General features: G+C 41.9%; 1 protein-coding gene across 1 annotated transcript in view; it reads left to right on the top strand.

Moving 5' to 3' along the window:
- Positions 1–24500, top strand: part of VOPP1 (VOPP1 WW domain binding protein) — a 60870-nt gene that overhangs the window by 1134 nt on the left and 35236 nt on the right. The window lies entirely within an intron of this gene.

Below are 24500 nucleotides of genomic sequence, written 5' to 3'. Positions count from 1 at the left end.
TTTGGATTGGAAGACACCTTGAAGATAGTCTAGTTTCAGCCTCGCTGCCGTGGGCTGGGATGGCGCTGGATCAGGGTTTGGGGGAGCGGCTCTTTCTCTCAGCGGGCGGGTCGGTCGGTGTGCGCTGGGGTGAGCTGTCCCTCGGGCTGTGGTGTCGCCTTGTGCCGGGGGCGGCACAGCGCGGCCGGGACAGACCCTCGGGCACGCTGCCGTGTGCGGTGCCGGCTTTGCCAGCGTGCCGGAGCCACCGCCGCCACGCGTGCGGCAGCAGCCTGCCGGGGCGACACCCCGGGGCTTGTCTTACTCGCGTCCCTGCGTTCGTAAAGCCCAGAGGCAATGTAGATGGAAGTGTCAGAGGGGTGAAAGAGCTGTGTTGCCTCTGTGATGGAGCAGTTTAGACAGAAAATGAATTAATTTTTCTAAAAAACGGCATGCCACCAAACGCGTACATGGAAACCAAGTGCTGGCTGTGTAATTACTGCTTTTGGTAATGGATATAATTCATGAAAATGATGTTTACTACATGTTTATGCCACCTACGTAGATGAATGATTTCTGGTGTGTTGCCCACTCTGCCATCCAGCATCATCCCATTAAAACACTCAGATCAAAATCATTGCTTAATGTAAATAAGTGTAACTCTTTACAAGTTAATTGATTTGCATCTGCTTACCCTGGCTGTAAACCTGGCCGTGATCCTGGCCCTCAATTGCTCTTGACTCCACAGCAGCTCGTCAAAAAGCAGGAATAGCAAAATGTCGATTAAATGAAACAAACACCAGCATTTCCCTGAGGAATTGTGTTCATCTGAGACTGTGAAAGGTTTTGCCCCTCCAGGATCTCTTTGATTAGATGTCTCTGCTCTCTTAATGTGCATTCTGCTGAAAAAGATCATTCGTGCCTGAAAAATATAATTTACATAAATTCTCATTGGATCTAGCCAGTGTTGCTGTTGTTTAAGCTTCTGTACTGGTTTTAATTGTGGGTCTGTCAGTCCCTCCGCCCCCCCCCCCCTTTTCTTTTAATCTAGGATGTTTGTTTTGCCATCTGTTTTTGTGGATTTTTTTTTTCTTTCTTGGAAATTCTGAGGTTGCCTATTAAAATGAGATGCTGTATAAATTAGTCTGCATTCTACAGGCCCCAAACCAGAGTGCTGAGGGTTTAAATAACTTAATCAGAGACATCTGGTTGTTTTGAAGATTTTTGGTACATGAAACTTCGCTGTCTTCTGCACGAAGTTCTGTACTGGATATTATCTGAAATAACATTGTTGCAATTCTTTTAAATCTGTTTGCATCTTCAAGATGATTTTAGTTACTATTGAACAGAGCATGAGCTAAGAAATACGGTTTTCATTGATCATTTTGTAAAGGGCTCTGACTGTTACCCAGGTACTGTGAGGAGGAACCCATTTAGTCCATTGGAGAGCTATGCAGTAGTTTACTGATTCTAACCAGGTGTGCCTTGGTTAGATTACCCAAAATACTTGTAAAATGTTAATGTATTGCAAAGCCACTGATTCTGGTTATACTGGTGAAAGGAATGAGCTCCTTCACAGTTAAGTGTGTACATCAAGTTCATGGGGGGTGTGAGTTTGGGGGTGTGTGTATTTGTGGCTTTCAGGCTGAAGCCCAGTCAGTAGCTGTCTGTGGCAGTCTCCCATGAGGAAATGATGGTTTGCTATTCCTGATGTAAAGGCAGAAGATGCAGAAGAGGGGCTGAGGGGCAGAAGGACCTTCCATATGCTTCCATGTGCTGCTGGTTTCATGAAGGTGACTTAAGGCATCACCATTGAAGCAGAGTTTACACATAAGAAATTGGTGGCTCTTGATGCTAAAATGCCAGTCCTTGTTCTAGACAAGCTGGAGATGCACTAATTGCAGAAACACCCAGAGCACTGTGACAGTGAGAGAGGGGAATTAATTGAATTTTCTTGTGTGACAAGGGTTTTTTCATTGCAACCAAAAAGACCATGGTGGAAAAAAAATCTGTAGCCCAGGAGCCAGAAAGCTCTGCTCTGAGAAGACCTTGTTATTAGGGGAGAAAAGCCAAAGATGCCATGTGTTTTGCTCACGACTTAATTGCAGTTGAACAGTTTAATGAGTAAGGTAAAATGAGGTGGACAATTTGACAGGTAATTTTAGTTCTTGCAGGAAGAAATGAAGACTGTTAAATCTTTATCTGTCTTTTTCAAATTAATTTGGCTACTTGGAGATAGTGTGTTATTAACTGCAGTTGCTTGTAATGCCCTTTTTCACCAGGAGCCTGGATGTCTGGTGTACCCACAGTACTGGGGTGTGTGATTCCTGCACTCACAAATAACCAGGAGCCTTGCTTGCTAGCCTGGCTTGTGGTTCTGTCAGCAGGACTGTATTTTGTCTCAGATGGCTCTTATGGAAAGGTTTGAAGAGGTCCTTGAAGTGATGACTGTTTGGGGCATATACGTCAAGATTTTCTGCTTTATCAATAATCCCAAGGGCTTTGGTTGTCTGAGGTTAAATGTGACTTTAATTAATGTGGTGTCTTTGGGATGGGGAAAAACTAAAACTAAACAGTCCTTCCACCCCCCCGATGAAGCAAGCTTATTTTCAGCCTGAGTGAGGGTACCAGTGTCTCTGTGGGGCTCACTTCCCAGACTGAGTGCTTGCTTTCTGTCTCCCAAGCTGTAGAAGTGCTGGATGGAGGAGAGCTCAGTAGCTGAAGCTCAGCTCAGGGAGCTAATACAGAGCTGTTAGAGGACCCTGTCTGTGCTGCAGTGGTAATAAAGGTGCTTTATTGTCACTGCTGCAGAGAAGCTTGCTGGGTAGCCTCAACTTTCAAAACTGTCAAATAATTTTAGTTGTCTAAACCTCTGATTGGCCCCTATGTTGTATCCAGGAGAATCTAGGCACTAACACAAGTGTCTGAATATTTAGGTTAAGCTTCTTAGTTGAACAAGGCCTGCAGTAGTCACTGTAGGTGGTGTGAGGTGTTTGTGAGAATCCCTCTCAAGCTTTCCACGTGGCTATAAAAAATTGAGAACCTCACTTCTGGAAGTACTAGTATTGATATTTTTGCACACTGAATTTCTCATTACTGCGAACTATAATGTGGATTCTGATAGAAACACTGATAATTGGATGGTTGAAAAAAAGTGATCAGTATAGTACTCTTGTTAATTTTTCTGATGAGAGATGCTGCACAAGAGTCAAGTGCCTTTTTTAAAAAGAATAAGAAAATGGACATGTCACTGGAACGGCAAAATGTGTTATCTTGAAAGAAAATTGAAATACTCCTGACAGTCTGTCATACAAGATTTGTTTAAGTAAAAGCAAAGTTGGCTGGTGCTCCTCAGTTGTTTAACTGCTGTGTTGAGCTTTTTAGTGTTATTTTTGTAAGTCACTTCAACAGGAGAGATTTTATCAAAGCAGAGAAACAAAAAACTTCTGTCCCTACTGAAGAGGTTTATTTATGTTTTTTCATTGATTGTTTGTAGGTTTTGTTTTGTTTTGTTATAATCCTTGTAGGAACAATCATGTTAAGATGAGGAAACCCACCAGTCCTAAAGAAAAACCTACATGTTTTAATCATGGTAGGCACAGGTGGAGTTCAGGAATTTGTGAGGATTATGGGGACCACTCCATCCTCCCGTGCCCCCCCCCCGCCCCCATTTCTGGTATTTTTTTTTCATCCATTGGTGGTCAGGTTTTCTTTTATATGAAGTACTGTAAGAGTTTATGTACCCTTAAATGTGCAAATGTTTGTGCACATCTGTGTTGATGTCTCTGTGATGTCCCTCTCTGTGGAATACAGATGCTGCCCTATTGGTTTAACTCTTGTTCTTTCAGTGAGGGCTTGAGGGCTGGGGGGGTATAAAAGGGAAAAAAATCTATCCCAAAAATTCTGCTACAGAGTTCTAAGTGTAGATGTGTCCACTAATCCTCTCCTGCTTTTTGGTTTTGGTTACATAATGGATTTAGCAGCTTAAACAATTTCTGGTGGTTCTTTTTCCTTACCCTCCTGCAGCTGGTTGCAAAGCATCTATTGCATTGCTGAGTGAAGGCAGGAAAGAGCTTTCTTGCAATTTATGGTTTGGAGATCCAACTGGTGCTGGCAAGCCTTCCCTGCCTCTTGACAGCAGCGAGATGGGCTGTGATTTCCAGACTGAGCTCACACGCTTTTCTCACTTTGCTCCTCTTGAGGAGGAGACAGGATTCGTGTTGATTGTGGGTAGGGAATGGGTGGCCGACTGCCATTTGCATCCTTAAGAGGAGGTGCAAATGAGGTTTTCTGAGCTTGGTTTTTTGTTTTTTTGGGGTTTTTTTTGGGTTGTGTTTTTATTTTTTTCCCCTTGTTTAAATTAGAAGAAGCATCTGTAAAATCTGTTTGTATTTTCTTATGGCAGTCTAAAATATTTAGCACTTTTTGTTATGCTTTCTTCACAAAAGGGAAGTTATCTGACTTTCTTTCCTCTTGGTACTTTCCACACAGCTAATGCAGGTGGCTGGAAGGTTAAACTTGGCCAAAGCAAGTCCTTAGAGTTCAAGTGCTCTTTTAAAATGGGTTTAGCTAAAACAGTTTAAACAAGGGGTCAGTTGAAACTCTTTGGTTTTTACAAATTAATTTTGGTTTTTTCCACTAAGAAGAGGCTTAGCAGAATTGCAGTGAATATGCCCATATAGGGACTTGCTCTGGTCATCAATGTAGGCTGAGTTTACAGGCAAAAACAGATTAGTGCTTAAGCTTATGCTACAGAATTTAAAAGTTAAAAAATATTTTATATATTGAAAAATATCTCTTGCTGGTGCAAGATGGCTACCAATTTACTTCAAATTTATTGTGATATAAAGTAAAATCCATATGAAAAAACATTACATAGAGTTAGCATATTTTACTTTCTGTGTCTAATTTTTGACAACACTATTGCTTTATATCCTCAGCAATGCAGCTGAGTGTTTTGCTGAAGGTTTTGTTGAAATCCTGTTAGAGTTTGTTATGGAAAATATAAACTCTCTTTGGACTAGCAACAGACAGCCTTTCTAAAAGTTATTTTGTTTGCTTGAATAGTGTTTTTTTGGAAAATAAACCTTAGGTCTGTCTGAAGTCTGGGCACATAGCCTGGGATCTTGGGCATTAAACAGCCCAAGACAAGGGAAAGCTAAGGTCTTAAATAGTGGATGTTATCGCTTTCCTCATATCAGAATAGTAATATATGGGATGAAATGCCATGCCTGGTGTTTCAGAAGAGCATGAGAGGAGAATCTGGGTTTATTGAATGCTTTTTTCTTTTTTTCCTTTTTGAGAACAATGCATCTTGACAGGTTTCTCACATATTAAATGGAAGAGTTATCACTGCTGAGTTAAAAACATCTTTCTTCAGAAGTGTGTCTTCAACTTTGTGCTAAATAGGTGTTAGCTACATCTCTGTTTTAAATAGCTCAGCTAAAAATCTCTTCCTTCTTTCTCAATGACTCAGCTTTCAGTCTGGTAGATTTTTTAAAGGAAAGGAACTAGCAAGAAGTGGTATCTTATCTGTATCTCATGCAGTGAAGGTGTGGGTTGTTGCTGGCAAGGGTGGTCTCTAATCCCTGGTTTTGCCAGCTCCCGCAGCTCTAGTGACCCTGGGACCACAAAAGGATTGTATCAACTCACTGATGGTGTGAATGACTAAGCCACAAAAAAGGGTCTGGGGAGAAAAGTGAGAGGGAATAGTTTCGCATTGGTTCAGCAGGGGTTTGTGTTGTGGTATGGCACGATGAAACTCTCATTTTTATCGGGAGGAGGGAGAATGTATGGCTTGGAGGAGGACTGCTCATTTTGGTAGCACACTTCTTGTTTCAATACATCAGGTGTCTCCTAATGGGAATCACAAATCTTTTGGACTGGAAAAGACCTTTAAGGTCCTTGAGTCCAATGACAAACTTAACACAGCCATATCCACCACTAAACTGTGTCCCTACATGAAGCTGCATTTGTACTGGAGTCGAAGGCAATCAGGGAGACCTTTCCTGTGCTTTCCTAGAAGGGGAAACTAGCAGAGTCTGATTTTTTTTTTTTTATTTTTTTTTTTCCCTTTGCCTGAAAGATGCCATTTGATAATGTTCTGGAGAAGTTAGTCTTATCATTATCCCAAATGAGCTGCCAAGTGTCTCTCAGAGCAGAAGTGCTCAACCAGCCTTTCTCATCTGTGGTGCAGGAGAGATGCATGGATGGAGACTGTACTTCTGGGGAAGGTCCAGCACCAGCTGCAGCATGGACTGTAGTCCATGAGTCCAGCCAAGGGTAACTACAAACACAGCACTCCTCTGCTGCACCCTTCACTCCACCTCTCTTATTTGGAAGTCTAAAAAAACCCCAAAACCTTGGCCTTTCATTGAAAGTGACTGTGAAGTGATCTGGGCCTTAGTTTCAAAGTTCAGAGGCGGTGGAAAGTGTCTGGTTGTGAAGGGTGATGAAGCAGAGTGATGGGATTGTGCCTAGACTCCAGTCCTGGCTGCACACGAGCCTGTTGTAAGCAGCTCACTGTTTCCAGCTGGAGTAGGAAAGATGCTTTGCCAGCTGGCTTGGTCTCCCACCTCTGACACTGATAGGCATCAGGCAGCTAAAGAGCTGGCAATGGTTTTGGGGATGGATCCTTCCAGGGCTTGTGCTGCTGGAATAAGATGTGAGGGTTGTGGACTCCAGGAATGCAGCCAATACCTCTAAAGATTTGTCCTTCTAAGGTAATTGCATTTAATGTTTTCTTATGCCTTTCTAGTTACCTGCATTACAGTCTGGATCTTCCCTGGGAGTATGAAGAAGTGGAGAACCCTGAAATGAAATTAGTATGAGAGAAACGTGAGCATGTGTGAATATGGCAGGGATCTCGCTGGCAGCAGACTGAAGATGATGGGCAGCACGTGTTGTACTTGATGTGAGAGGAGAATTTTGTTGAGCATGTCCATCTTTGTGGGCCTCAGTCAGTGGCACTAACACCCAAGGGATCATGATGCTTTTGTAGACCTGCTCTGCTTAGTTTGGTCGTGCCAGCAGTGTAATTACAGTGACAAGCCTGTGCTGCCGTGGGGTAAAAGTGGGTAGTGTGCCTGTGATCCAGAGGGTTTCATTGCCAATATATTAGGAGCTCTGTCAGGGAACATGTACTAGCAAAGAAAAATAAAATCAATGACTGTAGTAGCAAAGATGGGCTTCTTTTGAGTTGCTGCAAACTTGGGGTTTTTTTTTTTAGCTGGCACAGTTGTCTTTTCCATGCATGTCTGATGGCTGTAGGTAGACCAACAAAATTCTTCTGTGTGTCCTGGTTGGAGTCTGTATTTCTCCCTTTCTGGACAGAGGATGCTCCTTGTCTAATCAGAAGAGGCCAGGTGTTTATACCTTGCTAGTTTTGCCACAGTCCCTTTAGTGTCAGCATGGGAGATTGATATCAGACTGTGCAGCCCTGTTTGGTCATGGTGATATGACAACAGACAGTGTTAGGGTCTGTATTTGGGGAATTGCTCAGGTGTTGCTCAGTGTTTTGTTTCTCCCAGTTTTGTTAAATCTGTCCACTAAAGTGGACAGAAAACCTGTTAACTTAGTGAATTATTTTCTGCTTTCCTTATGATATCTGTAAATGTGGAAACAGCCATTTCTCTGTCTGGTTGGTGGGTGTCTGTAAGTGCTTCAGCTTTTAATGCAAAAACCAGGCAAGGATGAGTCAAGCAAGTGTTTTCTTTCATTTCTGCCCCTCAGGGGGAAAAATATATTGCTCATCGCTACAGATAAATTCTCTCAATACTGCTGTAAGTGAGATCCAGGAATTCACTGCTGGCTCTCTTACAGTGTGAGCTCCCAGCTAAGGGCCTTATTTCCCTGCTGCAATTGGAGCCAGGGATTTAACCTATTACAGGAAGGGTAATGGTCATAAAAGTTCACCTTCATTTGTTCAAGTGCCATTAACTTTAGCAAAATCTCAGTCCAAAGGAGAGGACACATGATCTCTGAACATGCTGCTTTGAAATGGTCAGACAATTGTCTAGCCTAAAAGCAAGGGGGGAAGGATGAGTAGGTAAGAAATTTTAAATCTATTTTTTCACAGTCTGCTTTTCTTTTTCAGGCTGACGTAATATGTTCCCATCTTGAGTGCTGTCTTGCCTATCCCAAACATGTATCAGTAATGATAACCATGATTTTCAATGTTTTGAGCAGTGATGGTGCAGAGGATGCCTGCTGATCCTGAGCTATCAAGCAGCACTGTCATGATGGGCCCCACTGTGTGCAGTGGGGTTTTGCATCAGGGACCCATTCTGCTTTTCTTGACTAAAGCAATTCACATTTCCTGGCTGTGATACAGAAATGCTAATAGCCTATGGGATTGGGTTAAAACTCTTCAGAACTGGGTCATCCTGTAGTTTGAGATAGTATAAGATAACATTAGGCTGCTTCATTTTTTTTTTTTTTTCTGTATCTGAATTGATAGTTGTCTCTGTTCCTAAACTTGTCTGCATGCGTCCCTGCATAAAGTATTTTATAGTGCTACACTAAGGCTGGGTTTGCCTCGTATTTCTTAGGATGACCTGTATTTCTAGGGAAGCTGGGAGCAGGGGAGGCATAAGTGCCTAATAATAGCCAGATACTATAAGTTGCATAATGTTGAGGAAAACCTGAGGCAATCTGGGGATTTTGCATAATGCCAGCACCGTGCAACCAGCTGAACTTAGTGCTGAACTTGAAGCATGGTGATAGCAAAGTGTTTCAGGATGTGCAAGTGATCTGTAGATCTTAGAGCTTCTGTTTTCTGAAACCAGGTCTTAGATTTGTTTTTTTTTTCATGTGCTGTGGGTGATACTTCTGATGCTGACTCCTTAAAGCCCAGGGTGAGTATTAGCAAGTTTGCTCTCACTATACCCTGTCTGTGACAATTGTCTGGATAGGTATCTGCAGTGTTCCTAGAAGGCATGGATGGGATACAATGAAAATGTTGTAGGAGACACATTGGAATATGCCCAAAAGCTAGCTGGAGAAACCTCCTAGCATGGCTGTGCTGATCCACTCTGCCAGCTCTGTGCATGTATGCCTGTCACAAGGCATCCTGTGAGAACACGTTTAGGTTGCAGCTTCACATGGTTTTCCCTGTGGACAAAAACCATGGGCACAGCTGTGGCACAAAGCCAAAGAGATTTGGATTAAGCTTGTTTTAATTCTGTAGTAATCTTGACTTCCTATTTTTATTAAATCCCTAATCCTGGGCTCTGTCCAAAGGCCATTAAAAGTCAATGGAGACATCCCACTTGCTTCCAGTGAGTGCTAGGACAGGCTGCCTGGAGGATGCTGGGTGCCTTTGGTTTTGTTGTCTCAGCCAGCCCGAGGTGCAGGTGGCCTTTGCTCTGTGCAGCTTCTGGAGCCCTGTGTGCAGGCATGGTGGTGTCTTCCCTGGGCTGAAGATACACACACTGAAAATTCTGGTTGCCTTGAAGCAGCCCTTGCTGTCACTCCTCTGTGCACCTGCACTGTGCAGCACATCCACCCACAGAGCTGCCAGTAGCTCTCCTTGGGGAAGCAGCCACTTCAGCCAGCCACGGTCACTGTCCACGTTGCATAAGGAGGAAAGCATCGTAGTGATTATATAAAAGAGATTATGTAACTGGGTAATTTGGTAATCTCCTCTCTGGTGAATGCTAAGAATAGCTTGTGAATATGCATTTATTTCTGTGATAGCCATCCACAGTGGTGAAGTGCTGGAAAAAATGGGTGCTGGGCAGTGGCATAGGGTGAAATACTTGTGCCTGCTGTGTGTGTGTTTGCAGAGACCTCGCAGCTGATCTGGTCCTGTGCTCCTGTGGTGAGACATCAGCTGCTGTTCTCCCTGCCCCACATTGTGTGACTTGTTCCACAGGTGCACTGAAGGTATCCAGCTGCTCTCGATAAGCCTGTGCCACCTGCCTGTGACATCCTTAAGAGGATGTGCGATGCATAGGCAGAGCAAATGACGGAGGAGGGAACACATGTTGCTTCTCCATAAATTTGGGCCATTTTCCTCCCCAGAACTGTCTGTTTTTCATGCTGAAGTTGCCAGTACCTCTTCCCCCTACCTCACCCTGAGAAGTGTCTGGGAGATGCTGGACAATTTCCAGAAACCTGGTGAGGAGCAAAGAGGCTCACTGCCTGCTTTGAGACAACTGAGAAGACCATGTGTGCTTCAGCCCCACTCTTACTTGTATCTCAGTTCATAGGTTTATTCCTCTCTTGCAGACAGGAAGATGACTCAAAAAAAAAAAAAAAAAAAAGATGCTGCCAAAGCCAGCGAGAGCTCCCTGATGCTATCTGAAGTCAAGGGAGAAACTGTGGAGGAGATGGGTGTTGTTCCTTGTAGTCTCCTAGTCCTGGGAAAGCTGTGCTGGGGTGAAGGCAGGATAGCTTGGGAGACAGCAGGGAGCTGGATAAAGGCTGTGGCAGGAAAGGAAGTGAGCAAAAGAAACTCTCTGAGCACCAGTAGTTCACTAGGGAGCATAGGTCCTGGCTCTCAAAATGTTCCTGTGGTTTTCAGATCAGCTTCTTGAGTCTGGGTGGCTGCTGGCTATTTGTTGTGGGTTTGGGGTTATTTTTAATTTTTCTTTTGTGTGATTTTAATTTGCCTTCCCATTCACTGTCCTGAAGGTACAGTTTGCCTCCTTTTCTCATTGCTACAACTATGTCTTCTCTACCTTGAATTGCTTTTTCAGCTCCTTGTCTCTTGCTGCCTGAAGCTCAAGCTGTTTAACCTTATCTTCAAGCTGCCACATAATCTTCTCTCCACCTACGGCTCTGACCTGGTTTCCTCCTCCTCTTCCCAGCCTTGCTCTGGACTGTTGTTCCACCCTTCTTGGCTTAGGACGGCTTTCTTCTCTCTTTTCTGTGTTAGAGGTTTCATTATTTGCAATAGTTTCCACTTCCCTAGCTGCTGCGTCCCTGTTCTCTTTTTAAAATGTGGTTGTTTTTTTTCCTTCTTTGCTTTCTTCTCTTATTTCTTTTCTAGGCTTTCTTCAGTTCCATCTATGATTCAGCCCTGGCACAACACTTCCCATGTGGTTTTGTCTCTCCCAGAATTTCTTTACTTTTCCCTGCTTGCAGAAGGAAAGGATGCACCATCTGCCCTTAAAAGTGCCTTATAAATCCATTTGCCATGTATTGCAGTTAGGTGTTGGATGCAGATTAAAAAAAAAAAAAAAATTAAAATCCTTTTCCCTTGGAAGAAATACAGATTTACATCCTGTCCCTTTTTCCTGAATATCTGTTTCCTAGCATGCTTTTTCTCGTTTTTGTATGTTAGACTAGAGATTCAAGAGTTCAGCTTGCAGCTTCACCCAGGAATTCCATTTGCGGAATGAGTGATTCCTTGTTGCACTTGTCCACCTTGTGGACAAGACCCCTTCTCCTCAGTATTTATGCCTTCTCTTTTTAGCAGGGTACCAGCCCTGGAATATGCTGCTATTGCTGTCAGGGCAAAAGAATGTTAGGGGAATGTTTTTAATAGACATATGGTTGTTGCATAATGTAGATGGAAAGTGGGCAGAGGAGATTGTATGCGCAGCTCCCTGTGAACTGTAGAGGACGAGGGCAGGTGCAGACCATGGATAATATCAAATTATTTTGATGCCATGTAAATTCTCAGATGTTTAATGGACTTAATTTTTCGGTCTCAAATTACACATCTGGAAAAAGATGTGACTAAAGTTGAGAGTTTTTGTGCAGAAGCATGTTAAGGGTGTGTTAGAGCTGTTACAGGAGCTTCTGCAATGTGAAAACTGTTTGATTTGCATCTGTACAGATACATTAAGAATAATCCTATCTGGACTGATAGGCACGTGTGAAGAAGTGAAAAGAGAAGAAAACCAAAATTTATGTACTGTATTAACTTTTTAAAACCAGTGAAACTGAACTGGTATCTCATTTGTATCAATTTTAATGCAAGGTATGTATGTAAACTGGCTGCCTTGCCAGTGTCACGTTCAGAATTTATAATCTGATTGACTTTAGTAGTAATGTTACCTTCCTTGCTCTGAAACCTCCAGATGCAAGCTTTGGCCATGTGGCTTGCTAGTCTGTGACAGAAACTCTGGGGTTCTTCTGCAGCATACCAATTGTATTGGATGTGATGGCAGAACTCTCACTGGTAGGAAGGAGCAGAATGGGCTCCATGTTTTGGAGTCTGAGCTTCAATCCTAATTGGTCATCTGTTCTCTTTGAAGAAAATAGACTGCAAAGATATTAAATTTCTTATGGAGGCTCAAGTACGGTTAAATGGATTCAGTTATAAAGATTTCCAAAAGCAAGTCCAGTGGAGGAAATAAATGAGCAGTGTCTGCAAATATCCTGCTGTCTGGAAGTGCCTGATGGAGCCAAATTAATAACTTTAAGAAGTTCTCTTTTGAAATGTTCCTGCAGCAAGCTTTAAAAAAAAAAAAAAATTAAAAAAATCTAGAGTTTTGAAAGCAGGAACCCTTTGTAAAAAGTCTTTCCTTCAAGCATGAACATTTAGACATGATGTGAAACAAGGTTATGAAGGGACAATTAGCACTGGATTTCCTGGTACTGCCTAGGGAAACCTTGGCAGCCTTTTTCACTGTGGTAGGGATGGCACTTGTAATCTCAATGTCAGTATTTGCAGTGTTACCTTAGCCCTGCTGGTGACTCCCTGGACATGTCCCTGAAGGTGACTGCCTCCTGTGTGAGGGTTTTAAACACCCGGGTCTTGGGGAAGGACTGAGGTCTGACTGAAGCCATCTGCAGGAACAAATGACTCCTTCAAGGGGATTGATCTCATGTCTGTGCAGCTTGCCTGATGTGTCTGGACCTGACTCTCCCTCAGCCTGACAGGTGTTTTTGCAGCCATTTGATGGCAGAGATGTGCCACTTTCTTGCTGTGGCATTGGCATGATGGTGAAGCATCCTTCTGCTGGGTGGGTACAGCTCTTGCCCACCCTGCCTGCACCTGCAGGGACAGAGGTGCTCACACTCGGATACTTGTTCCTGGAACATGGGCTGGAGGTGGCAAAACTACATCGTGTGCCTGGCTTTAATACCTGGCTCTTCAGCTGCTGAAAAAAATCACTGTTCTTTTCCCTTTCAGTGCTTTGTGTTGTTCTGGAGGAGAAATTATTTCTTAATAATGTCCTAGACTTTGATATACATTCTGTATTCATGGTAACAGCTTCTCCAACTATCCATCTTCCAAATTAGATTAAATCTATTTGTACATTTATGGTATTTCTTCATGCTTTATTCAAACACAAGTAATCAAATAAAGAACAATTCATGCTGTTACACTTCAGAACTCCTTGCCAGTACTTAGATTTTTATGGGAAACCCGAATTTTGCAGTTGATTGTAATGCCAAAAGTATGCTTGCCTGCCATCTCTCACAGAAGGATTTCATAGTACTTAAGCAATATTAAATATGTCATAGCATGTTCCAGTCACATTCAGTTCAGATGTGTAGCCTTGTATAGATGGGTAAGTGGGCAGAAAGTATTGAAAATGTTGTGCAGGGTGTTTGTAGCAGAATTAGAAATTTAAGATTTCTGGTTTCCTACTCCAGTTCAGTATAAGGCAACTGCTTTGACTTTACTCTAAACACTTCACAACCAGCCCTTCTTTTTAATGAAGTTATAAACATGGGCATTTTTTGCAATTTCCAAGTAGGGTGTCTTGTCAATGGTATGAATCTCTACAGGCGTGTGAGTGGTCTGGAGGAAAATTTTCTGGATCGGATTCTTCTTCATGGGAATTATCAAACTGTAACACAATTGTTTATTCAGTGTGTCCTGTTAGTAGTGAATCTGAGATCAATAGATATCTCCAGATTCTTACCCTTGGTCTTTTGATTTATGCATTTGCACATTTACCACTCAACTGTACTTGTATTGGGATTGTATTCTAGACTTAATGGCTTTCTGATGATCTAATTAACCTCAGCCTGTTAGTCATGCCAGTATTTATTTGTGTAGAATATGAATTAATGAAAGTGTCCACCTGCATCTCACCTCTTTGGATAGCTGACTAAATCTGTTGCACTTGTTATTTTCACACTGCTGTGCTCTGAAATACCACAGGAACTAATGCTTGTGTGAGGCTCTTTGTTTTCCTTTTTTTTTTTCCTTTGGTTTTAATCATTTATTGAATATGCAGTCCTAAGACAGTCAATATTTTGCGAACTTGGGTCAATGCTGCTGAGCAGATTAGGTCAAAGTAGAAATAACAGCACATCAAAACAGTTTCAAACTTTCAAAGGCTGTTTTTGTTTAAGCACTTCCAAAAGCGTGGGAATTGTAAGTCCAGGTTTAGAATGTGTGGTGAGAATGGAACTTCTCTGAAAAGCTTGGCATTTGCCCAGGGAATGGGAGGCCAGTTTTGTCTCCTTTGCCTCCTCTGCATGAGTCCTAGGAAGAGTTCCTACCCTAGATGGGGTATACTAGAATTGTTTTATGTCAGTTGTTCACATTATCCCTCTTTTCCATTTGGAAAGGAAAAAGGTGCTAAGCTAGGTGGGAAACTTCACCATCACTCTGTGGTTTAGATGCTCTTTGAAGAGAGAGACCCGTGTTTGCATTGTTTATTCCAATTCTACCCCTTCAGAGACTGAACATAGAAAGTTTCTTCCAGTAACTTTCTGATAGACAGAAAAGGGTGAGACATTAGTCTACTGGTTACAATAAGACAGCATGGCCTTGTCTTGGGAAATGCTTACACGATGAGTTTGAGGAATCTGCTTGTGTGCATTGGAGAAAGATAATTCTGTCCTTGCTGCTTTTGTACACAATGTCCCAAAAATTTTGCTACTATCTCCTGATAGAGATAGGATGCTGGTGAAAATAGGTCTTTGCACCTATATTTATACACTTCAAGAAAATGCATATAATGCATAAATATGTGCATAGTGTTGAAAAGAAGCACAAAATTTTGAGGTTCTGTCTCCTGAAGTTAAATTTGGTTCATTTCCAGGACAGCAAGAGAGGCTCAAGCTCTTCTGGGTAGGAGATAGGAAAACACACTTGCCATATCCTGGCAGAGCACACTAGCTGGGTTGGGTGGATCTTGACTCAATTGCTACTGCACCCTTCCCCTTATATATCTCTGTTCTGAAGATGAGTCCTTTTGGACAGCTAACAGATACAAAAAATCCCAAAGGAACATCTCTGTTTTGTTTTTGCTTTAGGAATGAAGGAAACACAGTTTCAAGATCTGAAAAATACAGCTGTGTGCCCAGCTCCCTAGTATGAGCGGGTTTCTCAGATTTCACTTAAAGTTTTACATCAAGCTGCCACTATCTGGAGTTTACCTGCTGCTACGTACTTAATTCATGTGATTACACAAAATATTTATATTTAATAAATAGCTCATAAAAATCTGTCTTCCCTCCTTTTTGTGTTGAGAGCATCTCATGACAATGTCCTGAATGTTGCACATCCAGGCAAGGAGTGTGGCAACACTGGAGAGATATATTTCAAATAATCACCATTCCTCTCCAGTCACTGGGGAGATGGGAAGGGCAATGGAGGATGCAGAGGGCAATGCCTAGTAGACCTTTTCCAACCTTACAGACTGTTCTAAAACAGAGCCATATAACATTTAGGCTGAGAGTATTGGTAGTATCTTTTCTAAGCACCAGATTTTTTGCAGGGCTGTTTGTATTCCTGACATTGCTGTGCCAGTTTATGGTACCTTCCTCAGCTCCTTCTCGTCTGATAGGGTATAGGTTAGGGAATTTATGCTGAAGCTGGTTTTGGTGCTGTCCTTTTCCCTTAATGAACATCTTAAGGCAGTCTTAGATAATTATTTCAAATTTTATTTATATGGCCTGATGCAATGTCCATGGAGCTGCATGTTTGCTACATTAAGTGGTGAGTTTATACATTCCTGTCTAAGTCTGTCTTATGTCTGCTGCTCTAATTTGCTTTATTTGGGGTTTTTCCTGAATATTTTTACATAATCCAGTGATTTACATTTTTTTTTTTCTGGATAGTCCAATTTTCCAATTTTATGTTGCTGTGACTGGTGACAGAGCTGGTAAATTAGGATTGATTTAACACTTGCCACCTCTTTTGGTAAGAGAGACCATCCAAGTGTTCTAGGCAGGGAAACCACCAAAAGAAAAGAGGTAAAGAATTTTCAAATAAAAACATGCATATCAGTATCAATCCTGCTATTCCTTGTACCAATGTGTAGAATTGGCACTCTGGGTTTCTTGTTGCACACTGTGGATTTGAGCTTGGGAGAAACCCTGCATCTTGAGCCTGTGATCACAATTTTATGCGCATAAATAGTGCTGGATTTTACAATGTCCCCCAAGAATTCTCTGTTCTGCTATCAGGCAGTCTTGAAACAAGCTGCCTGCATGTGTGCCTTGCAAATGAGCCTCAAACCTGGCCTGGAGGGAATACATCTGTGGGTGGATGCACAGCCCAAGCTCCCCATCTCTTCAGAGCTCTGCCCCTCAGATAAGGCTGTTGGCAAAGTTAATAATGAATCCTGGTGATGGGGATGACTTTCTGTTTGGTGCAGAAGAACCCAGTTTTAACTATTGTTAGGGGAAAAAAGTTACTTCTTGAGAGCTTATGTTAGAAATAATTAGTTTCCTCATTCATGATTTCATATATTTGAAGATATTTTTCCATCCAGTGTGATCTACTGTATTTTATAGGAAGTAGTATAAAAGTAGAGCCTCATGACTGAAGGCAGCATCACTTAGGAAAGTGGGGTTCTGCTGTTGGCTCTGCTGTCAGGCATGGGCATGTTTCTTTGTGATTTTTGCCCCATATTCTTCTTTTAGTTTACGAAATTGTAACTTCTATTCATAGCTAGTCTTGGAAGTGGGTTAAATCCATGGGTTAAAAGCCATAGGAAAGACAGGTTTCAACAGATTGAATTGAGCAGATCCCACCATTATCAGAGGTGAGGATCTCTGATATCCTTTTACTGGTACTAAGGGTCATGACCAAGTACCACAGAATTATCTCTTGTAACGTGTTGTTTCTCACATCAAACAATGCTCACTCTGGGCTGGGGGTCCTCTTTCAGTCTATACTGTTTCACAGTTGGGAGGTTTCTTTTTTAGCTAATGAACTTAAGGCCTTGAAGAAAACCTTGTTTTATAAAAGTAAAAAGATTTGGGTATCAGTTTCGTTCTCTCTGTTGAGAATGCTCGACTTCTTGGTTTCTTTTTTCTGCTTTGTTTAATGGCCTTGATCACATCTACTTTTCCTGTGGCCTGAAGTGCCTTGGGCAGTGCTTGACCTGTGATACAGTTGGCATTGTACCCTAAGGAGCCACGAGCATTGCGTGGTGTTATTAACACATGGTGTTAAACTCTCCTCCATCATTTGCCAGAGCTGGGCTATCCTCTTCCTCCTGCACCTTGATTCTGGAACAGGGGTACATAACTTTGCATGAAATAAACAAGTTTTATTTAAATCCATGCAGCTTTAATCAGAGATTTGTCTTCAAATGAATTGTAGCTCCAAGCAAAATTCACTCACAATGTTATCTAGAAATTATGGATTCACTGTGGTTTTCCAGATGCTTGCCTAAGTTTGTCAGAAAATATTATAAATTAGAAACATCTTCCAGAGGTTTTTATTTGTCTGAAGGCCACAAAATGTGTTTCATGCCATGGTTCAACCCTAGCTGGCAACTAAACACCACACAGCTGCTTGCTCTCTCCTGGTGGGATGGGGAAGAGAATCTGAAGGGTAAAAGATAGTAAACTCCTGGGTTGAGATAAAGACAGAGGAAGCAAAGCAAGGAATTTATTCACTGCTTCCCCTGGGCAGGGAGTGTTTAGGTTCCCCAGGTTCCATCACACATAAAAGTCACTTGGGAGATAAATACCATTACTCTGAATATCTTCCTTTCCTCCTTCTTCCTGTGCTTGATATTCTGAGCATGACACCATGTAGTATGGAATATGTAGTTTGGTCTCTTGCAGACAGCTGTCCTGGCTGTGTCCCCTCCCAGCTTCTTCTGCACCCTCAGTCTCCTCCCTGGTGGGGCAGTGTGAGGCACAGAAAAGGCTTTGGCTGTGTGCATGCACTGCTCAGCAGTAACTAAAATATTTCAGTGTTATTAACAGTGTTTTCAGCCCAAACCCCAAACATAGCCCCATACCAGCTACTTTGAATCAAATGAATGCTACACCAGCTAAAACCAGCACATTCTGTACTGCTGATTCCATCCCATTTACATTGTGCTCAGGTGCCACACTATCCAATGCATCCTCATTAACCCCTAGCACTCTTCAGCCTCATGTTTTGGTATAATATGTAGATGCCATTCCCTTAGTTAATGAACATTGGGTTAATTTAGTCCATAACTTAGGGGTTCCATGTTCCAGGAGAGACATTGTGGAGTTACTTGTGTGGAATTACTGGGCACTACAACCAGCTCAGGTCAGGTCACTGCTGCACTTGCACTGCTTCTTGTAAGGCTTGTCCTCTTTTGGTTCAGGTGGTTTCTGCTGTGGTAATTCCTATTACGTGCAACTCAAATCCTCTGTTAGAGCAACTTAAAGGTATTTCCATTACAATCTCCACCCCATGTCTCTTTGGACCAGACCTTAGGGTTTAATAGTGCACCCTGACCCTGCTGAAGCTTGGATTTTTCCATGGACTGCAGTTCCTTAGGGTTGTACTTGGTCCAAGTGGAGCCTTATCTGTGAGCTGCAGTTTCTTCAGGGTACACCTGCTGTGGCATGGGCTTATCCATGGGCACAGAAGCACCTGTGACAGCATGGCCTTTTATCCATTGGCCACAATCCCTCTGGACTGCAGCACAGACATAAACACAGCTACAGTACCTGCTCTGGCATGGGCTTATCTGCAGCCACAGGAGTGTTCTGCTCTGGTGTGCACTCATCCACAGGTGACAGCCCCTTTGACTTGAGTTCATGCTGCAATTCCATCCTGTCCAGCACAGCAGTGATGCTCTGGTCATCTGCCAGATGACCAGAGAGCCCAGGGAGGGAATCAGAGTGGTGGAAGTCAGAAAAAAAAACATGGGTTGAGATAGAAGCAGTTAAACCAAAGGTTGTACACACAAACAGAGCAAAATGAGGAATACCTTTACCGCTTTCCATGGGCTGGCAGGTGTTCAGTCATCCTGGAAATCAGGGCTCCATCACACAGAGTGATTACTTGGGAAAACAACCACCCTCACTCTGAACATCCCCCTTTCCTTCTTCCCCCAGCTGTATATACTCATCATGACACTGTATGATATGGAACATCCCTTTGGACTGTTAGGATCAGGTGTCTTGACTGTATCTTTCCAACTTTTAGTGCACCCCCAGCCTTCACTGGTATGGTGGTACAAGGAGCAGAAAAGGCCATGAGCACAGCTCAGCAATGACTAAAACACCCCTGTGTTATCAACACTGTTTCCAGCACAAATCCAAACTAGCTACTGTGAAGAAAATGAACTTTACCCCAGCAACTCAGCACATGATGCTTTCATAAAAGCACCCTTAGTAAGCTACCATGCAGACCCATCCATGTGTTACATTGCTCTTTGGGAGGTGTTGGTCAAAATGGAACACCTTTCTAAATCCTCATCTAGCCAGTTCTCAGTCCATTAAGTTCAGTGGGACATTTGCAGGGGTGAGAGGAGATGCTCTTCCTACTTGTCGTGGTTTTGTGTTTAATTGGATGGTCTGTGTCTTGCAGGCATAAGATGATCTTTGTGGTTGTTTATGGTTTTATAAATCTGCAGAATGATGGGGTTTGTATTCTTTGGCTGCAGCTATACAGAGGAAGTCTGAATATTTAATTGAGTATTGAATACTGCATAACTTTTCCATGTGTGAATTTGGAGAAGGTGTTTTGATGGATTGATTGCTTTGCTTCTTAAACTCTGTAGGGTCAGAGATCATGTGTCTGAAATGTTTTATACCTCTTGTGTAGGTTTTAGGTAATTAATATTTCATGCTTGCCCCCAGATATGTGGTAGTGGTTAAAACTCAATAAAGTAGTGATTATACAGAATTATGAATATTTCATTTCTTTAATATGAAATAGGAAAAAATATATTGCTGCCATGCTGGTTTTATTTCAAAAAACTTTTTCAAGATTATCAAGATTGAAAATCTCCTTAGTGTTCTGAACTTGTTCTGCTGAAAGTGTGCAAGTATTTCTTTGAGGACTTTAGAAAAATGGATTTTGTTGTCCTTCTTTATAAGGATGCTTCTTCTTGCTCCTTTATGAAAGCTTTTGCCTTGTTCACCTTCAGCTACAGACCAAAATACAGTTCTGTTCACACCATTTATTAATTGAGCTCTTGGTAATTGTATATTCAGAAATATGAGTATCTGCAAGACTGAAAGAAATCAGATGGGTTAGGCAAGTGTCTGTCTGTGCCTGTATTCTGTCTTGGATGGTGGCAGCTGCTGTGCCAGGAAGGGCCACAAGACTGCCCACTGTCTGAGCTTCATTCCTTTCATGCCTCCCTAGCATATGGACCACTTGGATCAGAGATAATAGGATGTAGCTCCCTTTTGGATCAGAAATATTAGGATGTAGCTCCCTTTTTATTTGTTTTAATTACTGTTTTGGATCTGTCTTCCGTGGATTTTTCCAGTTCCTTTTGAATCTGTCAACTTCTGCCGTTTCCTGGGGCAACAGATTTCAGATTTTGTCCATGTGCTGTGTAAAAAAGTACTTCTTAAATGAATTTCCTGCTAGGAAAAGGGACACTAATTGAAACTATTGTTACAGGGCTTGTCAAATAATAGTTCTGTACTTGGCCTCATTCAGCTTTCAACCTTGTTCTTCCTCATCACCCAGGCATCTGTTTTCCAAGTTGAAGGCTCCCAAACCTTTTAAATTCTCCTTGAAAGGCAGCTGCTACATCTTATTATTCATTGTAATTGTCCCTCCCTGTACATCTGATCTCTAGCTACAAGCACTTTTTGGAAAGCAGAAATAAGGACTTAGAGGTGCACTTTAAAATAGGGGAAAAAATTGATAGTATCTGCTGAAAGTTTGGGATTCACCTCCTGTATGGAAAAAGAGCTCAAATTGATCTTTAAAATACAGCTAATTTTAATTTCTAAGCTTTTAAGGACTAAAGTAATTCATTTATTTGAGTTGGATTCCAGTAGTGTTACTGCCCTTAGTTGCCCTTATTCTGCAAGGGGTTATTAGTGGAGTAAAGGACTTTTCAACACAGAGAGCTAAAGAGCATGAGACCTACCAAAAAAGCACGTATTGACTCACGCCTCCTGAAGCTTCACTGCTTTTGATGGGGCTGGCTGAGGGGGAAATTATTATGTGCTCACCTCCTCTGAGAGAAGCTAGTCTAGTTGAATTTTCAAAATTCAGTGCTCAGAGGCTTGCTGGAGTGTACCTGTAGGAGGAGATGGACAGATTTTAGCCTGAAGGAACGAGGATAAGTACAGCTGTCAGAAGACAGTTGGAATACACATCCTGCTTCTGCAGCCAGCTCATGCTCATCTCCCTTCTGCAGCATGAGCATAAAGGCTGCTGATCATCACAACAGGCTCTTTAGAGCTGTATTACATAATGGAACTTTTATTACATGGCTTGTAGCTCTTGTTAGGATCAAGTTTTGTTTCATATAGCTGTCCTGCCACTGCTGTGGTGATGTCTTCCAGTGGTGTACCAAACAGCATGGCCAGTATCTGTTCTGGGTCCTCTTCCAGTGAGCTGAGTAGTTTTATAGTATATAGTAGTTTCTTATATAAGAGGCTCTGTTTTGTATCCTATGAAACTTTGTTGTAAACAAAGGAGAGTATTTTTTTCTTTATATTTGAGGTGGGGGGGTATGTGTGGGAGTTAGGGGGGAGTCAGGGTGGGGTGTTGATCTTCTTTTCTATTTTTTAGCCTGTGTTGTTGTGGGAGAGCAATTTGATACTTGGTGCCTGTTGGGATTTTCTGAGCCACTGATGCATTTATGGTATATCACAAACATCTGTTTATAGTGCCACAGCTGGACTGAGAGATGGCAAAAACCCATTCCAGGACAAGATGAAGCTGGGACTTCCAGGCTGTTGATGTTTCTTCATTGTGCTCTGCCTTTGAAATGGTAGGCAAATTTGACCACTTGTGGATGTATATGGAGAGTCAGAGATTAATGGAAAATCCTCAAGACACATTCTACTCTGCATTTTGCCTTCCTTATGTAACCCGTCATCACTGTAGTGCCACTGTGGTCACAGTGGCGAGATGCAGGGGGGACTGAAAACTGTCTGCAGGTTGTTAGCATTCATATCCCTGTCATTTTAATCCATTTCAGTATGGTTGTAAATAAAGAAAATTTATCCTTTTGAACATTAATTTGGTTGTCTGGACTCAAGCTGCTGGTGAAGGAACTGGATTATATGCTTTGTTCTGTGTTGTAGCAATCAGATTATATCATTGGGCAGTTAACAACTAATGCTTGAGTGTGTCTTACATTAAATACTGCAAATCAAAGTTCAGCTGCTAGGCATCGTACTTGGTGAGTTGGTTGCTTTTTCTTCAGGTGATGTCCAGGTGCGGACCTGTTGTAACTGGAAGTTTGTTTATCAACATAGAGGTTTTTTGATAAATCATATGCCCATGATGATTTCCATGTTCCTCATGGAAAACCACAAGGATTTAGGGTGCTGCTGTCTCAGAGACATGTTGCTTGTCTGATTTGCCCATTCTTTTTCAATTCAAATGCATGCAGCCTGGTTCACATAGATCTTTCTACATTTTAATATTCCTACATTTTGCTGATGTATGGTTAGTCATAATTTATTTTTTTTGAAAAGGGCATTTTTAAGCACATCTGATTCTGAGAGACAGTGATCTGTGCTTGCTATGTCATGTGAATGAGGAGTGGTTTAATGCTGTTCCTTAGACCTGAGCTAGTTGAATGAATGGCATGTGAAATTCAAGCACAGTAATCTTCCATAGTAATCTAAATTCTGAGAATTTGGACCATGGGTACGCTTACTGTTTTTGTATTCTTGTGAATTGAAAATAGTATCATACCACCAACCCTCTTCTTAGTTCCTAGGTCTCTTCAAAATTGTTCTACAAATTTAAGAATGTCACTTGATAGAGCTTAAAAAAAAAGAAGAGGACAAATTGTTGACAGCCCAATGCTAAAATTAAGTTCCATTTATGTGGGTCCAGAAAATCGAGTAGCAAACTTGACAGTATAGATGGAATGTAAAAAAAAAAAATTAATTTAAAAATAAAATTTGCTGTTCTTGTGGGAATGTGAGCAGTGACTTGTAGAGAACGAAATCCCAAATTAAAATATATTTAGGCTTGCAAGGCTAGTGCAATTACTATGGGTACATGGTATTTCTTTACTCTACACTTCAGGGAAGACTTGCAGAAACACAGGGACTTGAACAGTGATGTTTAGTTTGGTTGTTTGCCAAAGAAACTGGTGTGAGATTCCTTGATACATCTGGTGGTTTCCTTGATGTTCATGATGCTGCATGGATAAAAACATAAATAGATAGTCAGAAAAAGACTTCTTGCATCCGTGTACTATCATCCTGCTCCTAGTGTTTTCTTCCTAAAATCTAACCTAGCCTTCAAATAAATCTGTGAAATTCTTGATAAGCCTCCTTTGTCCTGCCTTTTTCCCAAACATTGTGAAAGGCTTTCAGTAAACACCTGCAGCTTCCTCCCATGTTTATCTGCAGGTCCTGCTGTGGACTCTACGCCATGAATGCAAAAGGTGGCAGCAGTTAAGTGGCTGTATTGAGACTAGTTCCTGTCAGGACAAGAAATATTGCTTCATTGTTTGCTTTTACCCTCTCTTTGCATCTTGCTTTCTGTTGTTTTATACTTTGATAGTCCCTATTTCCTTCTTGTATAGTGATTGTGCAACCATGTCCTGGTTCCTGATATGGCTTCTGGATGCAGCCAATGGCAAATGTACAATAGCAGTCATCCTGGAATACTTTCTGTCAAACTCTGCTTCTGGTGAATTTATTTCCCTTTTATTTTTTTTTCTGTGGTTCTAAGTACAGCAAACAGCTGTCTACCAGCAGAAACTCTGGAGAACCAACTTTCCCACTGTTGATTTTTCCCTCAGTCCATATGGATTTCTCCTTTAGAGTGAGGGGCAGATGTACTTTGCCTGCTCAGTTGTGTAACACACCACTGGTTGCTTTTCTGCCCTGAACTCATAATAAAGTAACCTAAATGATTATAAAAGCTTTAGTATCAGCTTCATTTCATTTTAATAGACCCATAAAAGAACCAGTGTGCAAGCTGCTGGCTCCAGTACTCCTGCACAAACCATTAGCAAAACAATATTACTGGCTCTTGACAAAGGGAAATGGCAGTGACAGATCCAAGAATTTGCTCTGAAAAGAAGTCAACCAAGTGCCAGTGAATGCAGAGACCCACTCATGTGCACACTGGCTGCTGTGAGCTCTTTGTTTGAGGTTGAGAAGTCGGCACTTTATCATAATTTGTTTTTCATTCTGGCTTTGCCTTCTGTAAATATCCTTTGCACTGTTTCCAGCAGTGCTGGCAGCTGCCTAGGCTCCAGAGTAGCTTTCCA

The sequence above is a fragment of the Erithacus rubecula genome (assembly GCF_903797595.1).
Source record: "Erithacus rubecula genome assembly, chromosome: 3".
In the NCBI taxonomy this organism is placed as follows: domain Eukaryota; kingdom Metazoa; phylum Chordata; class Aves; order Passeriformes; family Muscicapidae; genus Erithacus; species Erithacus rubecula.
The sequence above is the reverse complement of the archived record's forward strand: the minus strand, read 5'-3'. Positions and strand labels throughout refer to the sequence as shown.